The 9,320-nt window shown below is 37.8% G+C and overlaps 1 non-coding gene across 1 annotated transcript; it reads left to right on the forward strand.

Annotated features, from left to right (window-relative positions):
* The first annotated feature begins 8,010 nt into the window (after nucleotides 1–8,010).
* On the forward strand, nucleotides 8,011–8,145 carry LOC116895034. Its single transcript, XR_004387220.1, has one exon. It is a non-coding gene; the product is annotated as a small nucleolar RNA SNORA17 (small nucleolar RNA).
* Nucleotides 8,146–9,320: the final 1,175 nt, after the last annotated feature.

Consider the following 9,320-nt stretch of genomic DNA (forward strand, 5'->3'; position numbering starts at 1 on the left):
GAGGTTGTTTATTTAAGTTATTTTTCTGATCCTTATTTAACTTTGATAAATTAATGGTACCTATTGAGAAAATTACTGATTTCTTTTAGATTTTCTGATTTGATGGAACACAGGTTTTTAAATTACATCTTTATGTAAATACACCAGTATTTCTTTAGTGTCTGTTTTTTTGTTTCCCTTTTTGTTTTTAATTTTGTTAATATGGATATTCTTTCCCTGTGTTTTTAATTAGTTTGGATAAGGTATTTACTGTCATGATTTTCTCAAAGAACCAATTTTTTGTCTCATTAATTCTTTATATAGTTCTTTTTGTTTTTATTTTATTCATTTCAACTCTTAGTTTGATTATTTCTTGTCATCTACATCTCTTGGATGTATTTACTTCCTTTAATTTTATAGCTTTCAGATGTGCTGTTTAGTTGTTGCTGTGATCTCTCTCTCTCTCCCTCCCTCCCTCTCTCTCTCTCTCTCTCTCTCTCTCTCTCTCTCTCTCTCTCTCTCTCTCGGCACTTGGTGCTACGACCTTTTCATTTAGCAGAGATTTCATTGTATTCCATAAATTTCAGTATCTATATCTATATCTGTTTCTATATCTGTATCTTTTTCCAATGCTTTTCCTTGAGGAAGTACCTGTCCATGATGTTGAATTGTATTTCTTGTATGAAGCAGAATGATTGATTCTGTTTTTAATCCATTCTGCTAATTAATTTCCCCCTCATTTGGGGGGGCACTTAGGACAATGATATTGAGAGATATCTATGAACAATGATTGTTAATTTATGTTATTTTTTGGTCTTCGTTGTTATCATGGTGTGTGTGTGTGTGTGTGTGTGTGTGTTTCCCTTTTTTTGGTTTTGTTGGTGTGAAATTATTATTTCTTCTGTTTTCATAGGTGTGGTTAACTTCCTGTATTGGCTTTTCATTCTAGTACCATCTGTAGGTCTGTAGCTATAGATTAGTATTGTTTAAATTTGACAGTGTAATGGAATATCTCATTTCTACATCTATGGTGATTGAAATTTGCTGGACTGACATCCGCTGTCTCTTAGATGTATCACTTCTGTTCCAGCTCTTGTCACATTTTATTATTTAAATTATACCTGCCTTTAAATGTTATTTGGTCTTTGCAGCTTTTATTATTCTTTCTTTTTTCTACTTAATTAGTATTTTGGCTATTATGTGGTGGAGGACTTTTTTCCTTTGGTCCTATCTACTTGATGTTCTATGGGTTTATTGTATATTTATAGCCAACCCCTTCTTTAGGTTAGATAAATTATCTTCTATAATTTTGTTGAAATTATTTTCTGAGTCTTAGAGCTGGTATTCTTCTCCTTACTCAATTCTTATTAATCTTAAGTTTTGTCTTTTCATAGTGTTCAAGATTTGGTAGATGTTTTGTGTCAGTAATTCATTTAGATTTACCATTTCCTTTGACCAATCTCTTTCATTGTATCTTTAATGCCGGAGATTTTCTCTCTTCTGCACTCTTTTGGTGAAGCTTGCCTCTATAGTTCCTGTTCATATTCCTAAATTTTCATTTCCAGAATTTCCTTAGTTTGTGTTTTCTTTATTGTTTCTATTTACATTTTCATTCTTAAACAGCTTTTATATTTCCTTCCATTGTTTGTTGTTCCTGACTTGCTTTTGTGGACTTATTCATGTCTTCCAATTGATTTTGTGTTGTCATGTGTTTCTTTGAGAGACTTAATTTCCCTTGGCTATTAGAGTTTTTCTGGATTTCATTACAGGATTGTTCATTTCCTTTTTAATAATCTCTATTTTTTTCATATAGTTAGTTTTATGGTCTCTGTGCTTCAACTATTTTCAAATATCCAGGGCCTTCTCTGGAGAAGACACATGGCCTTATGTGTTATTGATTGTCTTTTTATGTTGCTGTCTAGGCATCTGAATTTGAGATCATTATAGGATCTAGCTGCTGATTTCTGATTTTATTTTTGTTGGGTAGGTGTTTTGATCCTTGTTTTCTAATTTAACCTTGGATTTTCAGAGAATGTGATAGCTGTCTGTTCCCTATTTTACTGACCTGTTCAGGTAGTGTGTTCGTAAAGAATGCTTTTGGCTTAGAAGCTGCGGAAAATGGAAGCCAGATGGAGAGATGATCCATTTAGTATTAGGGGCAACCCTAAGAATTCAGTCTGTGAAAACAGGAAGAATAGAGAATATCTGCCATCAACTACCTGGTTATCTGGTCATTGTGGTTTGTAGATGAGCAAGGGGAGTCTGCCCAAGTTGGGGACTGACAAACAGTGATGAGGGAGAAGGAGAATGCAGGTGAAAACGGTCTGTGGGATTCATAGGACAGAGTGAGGGGAGCCTCTTTTTCATATTCTGTTTCAGTGCCATGCGTGACATAAGGAACACCTTAGTCAGGGTTCCTGTGAAGACACCATCACCATGACAATTTTTATAAAGTAAAACCTTTACTTGGGACTTGCTTAAAGTAAGCTTCACAGGTTTAATTTACCATGTCAAGGTGAGGAATATGGTGGCACACAGGTAGGCATGGTGCAGATATACAGCAAAGAGTTCTACATCCAGATCCATGAGAAGCAGAAAGAAAGAGAGATATTGGGATTGGTTTGGGCTTTTGAAACCTCAGAGCCCAACCTCAGTGACACTCTCCCTCCAACAAGGCCACACCTCCCAATCCTTCCAACTACTGCCATTATAAGGTGATTAAGCATTCAAGTAAATGAGCCTATGGTGGGCATTCTTAGTCAAACCATCATAATGCCATTTTTAATGTTTTCAAAGAAAATCTTGTCAACATAGATTTCCATGTACAGGGAAAATGCATTAAAACATAACAGCAAATAAAAGGCTTGTCAGGAAGAGAAAAACTTCCTGTATTTAAGTTAGACACCTCCTTTCAACATTAACCACTAAGAAATGAAAAGATAAGCCCAACACTGGCAGTATACTGCCCAATGCTTACACTTACAGGGTATATATATATATATCTCCCTGGAACCTCGATCGAGAGGAGATTAATCATTTGATAGTATAATAAGCAAATATTTAAGCAAGATATTTTAGAAGAATGTGTGCTTGGCTATAAGCACAGAAATGATATTTTATAACATTAGTAATTAAAAGTATATGAAATAAAATTGCAAGGTGATTCCAGCACAAAAGAAGATATGATATATATCCTCATACATATGATATATGAGTCTATTTATATGAGCATAGAGGAGATATTCATTTGAATTATAACAGTAAGTAGATTAATCATTTTTTCAGCATTTTGCATCATCAGAATGAAGCATTATTAACTGGGAAAAGGTGCAAAGAAATGATTGGAGTAAGAGAGAACTGTCTGAACATAGTGGTTTTAATGTTCATGGGGCAAAACCCAAAGGATTATATGTACAGAATCAGAACCTTTAAGATCTTGCTATTTGTACGTCAAGCTGGGTGTCTCTTGCATCAATTATCTTTTTCCTTTAGACATTTGTTTGCAGTAATTTTCACATAGAGAAATGTGAAGTTTTGCTTGGTCAAAATATATCAATCTCTTTTCTTCACAGTCTTTGAGTCTTGTTTCACGTCTGGAAAAGTTGCGCATTTTGCAGGAAGGCTATTCAGGGGGCTGATTTAGGGAATACATATTCCAGCATCGAATAACCAAGGGGATATTTTTTCTTTACACAGAAGCAAGTTATTTATTTTGTAATGTCTATGTGTTTTAATCTGTGTAACTTCAGCTTCTATTTTAGTGATAGATCATGACAAATACACTGTAGTTGTTAGAAAAGAAGTAGTCACATGGAACATGCGATTAATATAAGCGATTTTATATAATCTTTACTCATCTATGAGAAGCAGTTAATGTAGTTTGATGACATTCACCTTGAGTTTCTTTTTCTAACTCCTCTTAGATGAACCACCAGCCCTTCTGTGTTCTATCTATCTATCTATCTATCTATCTATCTATCTATCTATCTCTCAGATCGATGTCTGATATACTTATATCCTTGGATGTAAAAAAAACCATTCATCAGGGACCATGTCCTTCCCCAGAAGTCATCAACCTTCAATAGCTCCTCGGTTGGGGGTGGGTCATGATCTTCTACCTTCTTGGTGTTGGAGTGCTGACTGACTCCACATCTGCTCTGGGTTCATGTGTTCAGTGGTCTTGCTGTGTTCAGAAGACACAGCTGTGCTCTGCTCTGCTCCTCTCTGACCTCAGGCTCTTAAAATTCTTCTGTTTCCTATTCCATGACAGTCTGTGAGATTTTGGGGTGTGTGTGTGATATACATGTCCCATTTGTGCATGATAGCTCTCCTAAATGTATTCTCTGCCTTTTGATTAGCTTTGAGTTTCTGAATTAACACTTGTCTTTATGTAAAGAAACTTTCCAGATAAAGCCACCACTGATTTGGCAGCATAAAGATATGAATTTAGAGAGCACTTTGATATTATATTCATTTAGCCAAATGATAACAGAAGTTTACCTCAGGACCCATGACTTCACCAACCACGGGTTCTTAGCCAGACTTAGGGTACCAGGCATGCATTGCTCCTGTGGATCAGGTTTTAAATCCATTCAGGAAGTGCATGGTTACCATCATGATGTTCATGTCACTATTGCACCTATGGGTATATTGTGGCATACTAGTCATTAATATTGTTCAGAGAGGTCACAAGTGGGTGATATTATTGATAGCATTTTTCCCTCAGCAGGTTCTGTACCATCTCCATCAGTACCAACATGGTTTCAAGTTATGCAACCATAATGTGTGATATTGTTAAGGTCCCAACGTGAAGTTTGGAACTGCTAAGATCAGTGGCTATAAAGTGTATAGATTTGGAGAGTCTTTAGGATACTCTTGCTCAATGAAATATAATTTTTAAGAATATATTTTCAAGGAGCTAGAGCAAATGAGATCATTCAATACATAGAGGAACTTGATGTCAAGGTTTATGATGTAAGTTTCAATTCCAGGGCCAATATGGTAGAAAAATAAAACTGATTTGTGCATGTTGTCTTCTGTAGTACATGAGTGCACACAAACATATGCACATTCATACATGAGCATATATATATATATATATATATATATACAGAGAGGGGGGTAATAAAATGTCAAGACAAACGTAGAGATTATAATGAACACCTATATACCCATTTATCAGTTTTGTCAAACCCTATGATGTTGTTGTTATTGCTATTTTTCTTTTCTGTGTTTTCTATTATTCCTTGTCTCATCACCTAAGTATAAATGGTTGGTATTTTAAAATAATTATATAATAACCTAGTTATTAGTATGACCTGGCCACCACCCCCCAATAATTGAGGCAGTGTTCTATGATTTTTTAAAAATTCGCATTAGCACAATTATTTGGTGAATTACTCTTAGTTTATATTTCTATATGTTACATTACTATTCCCTGGCTGCACTCCCCAAGTATTTGCTGTTTGACTTTTTCCAGGGTTATTTCTGCTCCATCTGTCCATTTTCAGGGACCATTGCTTTTGGTCATATGCTCCTGGTCTATCATGTCTAATTTAGACCTTCTATTCTCTCTGTCTTCTTTCTCCTTCTTCCTCCTTCACTTTCTCCTCTCTCTTCCGCTTTCTCTCCTTATGGTCCCTACCTGCAACCTCCAGTCCAGTAGCTGAAGACCCACCTCCCTCTATCCTCCCCAGCAATTGGCTGTAGTCACTTTTATTTAGCCAATTACTTAAAAACGGGGAGCAAGGTGTATGTGAGGATCTGCTCTTATTATCGGTGGGTGGAATCAGATCTTGGGGGTCAGTACTTAACATTTGAATACATTGCAGCACCAGACCAACTTGTAACTTCTGAGTTATGAGATTACAAAAATATCCTGTCTATCCTCAATTTATGAAGTTGTGGGGAGCTGCAGATCAAATGCCTGCTAAATAAATACTTTGCCGACTCCACTACATCCCCAACTCCAATTTTGGGAGACCTTAATCTAATGTTCATCTAAACACGTTTCATATGCTTCAACTTTAAGAAATTTGGACAGGATCTTAGGGAAGTGGATAGGTTTTCAAAGTGTTTGGCATGGACGCATGAGGCCCTGAGGTTAGATCTCTATTAGCTGAATAAATATCAAGAGTGCAAAAAACATCTGAAAACCCATCACGTGGACCCAGAGCACAGACAGAGGAATCTTAGAAACATCTGTGTACTTATAATACCGAAAATGTGTTTATTATTTGATTTAATTTAAGACCATTAAGAAAATTATTGTTAGAGAAGAGAATATATAGTGAATCTTGACAATGAAAAGATAATACTCTAAATGATACTCCATAAACAACAAAGACTGATGGGAGTTCATATGTGCTAGAAAATATTTATTTCCCAAGTAAGAAGTCAGTAGATTCTGTTTAAACTTACAAACGCAAATAAGAATGTCTAATTGTATTGATTCTCATTAAACAGTAAATATGAGAAAAATTATGAGACAGAGAAATAGTACTCTATATTTTAACTTTAAAACAGCAGAATTTAATACTATCTCTTAAAACTCAGAGGAACACACACATTACTCCAGTTATAGATGTTATTACCAGCACATTTAGAAACGCTATCTCACCAAAGGATGTAGAAGACATCTTAATTTATAGCTTTTACTGTGATCTGCATTAACCCCACTGTGAAACATATTTATAAAGGGCATTTGAAATTTAATCTGGAGTTCTGTGTGCCATAAGTCAAACTTACAACTCAAGCTTTGTCATGTGACTCTAAATTTTATTTGTAACTCTTCTAATAAGTCATGACCTCAACAAGTAACTATGAAAAAAATCTTTTTAGTAATAAGACTTTGTGTCCCTGTAACCAAAATATCTAAGGGACAATTTAAAGGAGAAAATCTTATTTTACTTGAAGTTTCAGGAATTCAGTATACATTATAACAGGAAGGATGTGTCAGAGAAATTCACATCATGACAGACAGGAATAGAGAGAGATGGGAGGCAACCAAATACAACATATCTCCAGGGCCTTGTCCCCAGCAAAACACACCCCATAAAATCCTCTAAAAACAGTACAGGCACATCTGCAGGTGACTATGTGTTGGAGAGGATTTTCATATTCAAAGTCTCTGCAGCTATTTCAGAAGATACAATTTCTATACTATCATTAGTTTCATTTTTTTCTGTTAGGTTCAATAGAAGGATACACACACACACACACACACACACACACACACACACACACTTATTTGCTTGTGGGTAATCTGAAATAGCAGCAGCAGCAGTTATGGAATTCCTCCTCCTCCTATTTTACCTCCCATTAATCCTCTTCCTCCTCTTCTTCCTCCTCCTCTTCTTCCTTCTCCTCTTCTTCCTCTTGGATTACTTTTAAATTCTATGGCTTTGCTTGGAATATTTTAAATATTTCAGAAGACAAGCTCTTCAGCAGTTAAACAGGTGATTTTTCTTCCAAATCACAATCATATATTTCCCTGGGGAGTCTGTAGTAACAACATGTCAAACCATGCTAAGTAACGTTTTTTGATGGTCAGCCATAGGTTGGTTCAATTCTCAGAGGTCAATGCATTGATGTTTCAAAGCTGCCTTCGTAGTAATGTCTTCATGATGAGACTTGGTCCTCTGTAAAGATCACGGCCTTGGAAAGTAATTCTTCAGGCTCTAAAAAGTCTTTTCCATTCAACCCCTCATGTTTTCAAGTTAATTTATTTCCTGGTCTTTTATACACTGACAGGGTGGACTCAAAGTGATTGCCTCACCCAAACCCAATTCCCAACTTCATCATTTCCTGCTCATCTCTCTTTTAATTGAAAATTCTTAAAATTTTCACTTCTGTTATTTTATTTGCAGTGTCACACAGTTTAGGGGAAAACATATCTTTGGAAGTACTGGTTGGTTATATTTTATTGATTCATTTGATCTGTCAGATTGAGCTATAACACAATGAATCAAATGACTGATAAGGAGCCAAACAGAAATCATCATTGAGGGCTAATTCAAAATACCTTGGATGCCTCCAACTAGAAGCAATACAGATGTGGCCACTGTGGCACATGTGAGTCAGTAGGTAGCAGAGAGGAGAGAGGCTATATCTTCTATGCTCAGTGCTCTGACCTATGAACATTTGAATGATTAGTAGTCTAACATTACCTGAAAAATGCAAGTCTGAGGTGGCCACCAGTTTGGTGCCAGGGGACTGGAACAGGGAAGTGTGCCGAAATGACCACCAGTCCATCTGTGCAAGCTTGAGAGCTCTCAGGACCAGGAGCAAGCCTGAAACTAGAAGAACTCTATCTAGGACTAAAGGTCCTAGGCAGGAGTGAGGCTGAGACATAGGACCCCCACATGGGGCCACTTAGTTAGGCCTGGAAAGGAACAAGCCTGAGATGACAACCAGATTGGCACCATGGCTTACGAACAGGGAGCTAGACAGAGACAACCACCAGTTGAGTGCCAGGTAGGACTGGGGGTCGTAGACTATGCCAGAGATGACTCTTACCCAGTGCCACAATGCATGAGTGGGGCAGAGCACTCGTGAGACCACTCCTGAATGGACTCTAGACACACACACAGACTGTGGGAGCCACTGAGAGGAACATGTAAGTGGTAGAGAAATGGAAAAGAAAGATTAAAAGAAAGTGGACACAACAAAGACACAGAACTGGAGGTGTGAGTAGCTGTTGATGACACCTGTGTCCATGGTGGAGTCTGGCCTGTGTTGCCACCAGAAGCCACTTCTGTATCAGTGGCCCTGCAGCAGCAACAGTTTGTTACCATCAAAGGCTAGGTGGATGTCCCTGGTCTTGGCTTTCACCCAGGGACATGTTGATGTCTGAGGGATGTACGGAACTGACCCCATTCCTCACCTGGGTATTCTGGGAGAGTTGGTTCCAGGGTCATGAAATCAGGAGAGATGACTCTATCCCTTGTCAGCTGCAGAAATTGAGAGAGGGTTCCGTACCTTGCCTGGACCCCACAGTAGAGATGACCTTGGTGGAGGGGGTGTGAGCAGGTAGAGCTGGTCCCTCCACTTGTCTACTGTGCTGCTGTGCTGCTGTGTAGTGATGTGGGTAAGGGAGAGGTGACCTCCCTTGCCCATTGCCACCAATGGCAGGCAGGAGAGCTGACCAAGAGTTCATAAGGCAGGGAGAGCTGACCCTGACCCTCATTGGGACAGCACTTGAGAGAATAGGCCCCGTATCTCATTTGGACAGCACGATAGAGCTGGCCCTAGAAGCAGGTGAGCTAGTATTGAGGGTATGGATGTGGAAAAGGTGGCCCTTGTCTACTGGGCAGAGGTTCAGATGAGGGAAAGGTGTCTTC

The sequence above is a fragment of the Rattus rattus genome, chromosome 2 (genome assembly GCF_011064425.1).
Source record: "Rattus rattus isolate New Zealand chromosome 2, Rrattus_CSIRO_v1, whole genome shotgun sequence".
NCBI lineage: Eukaryota > Metazoa > Chordata > Mammalia > Rodentia > Muridae > Rattus > Rattus rattus.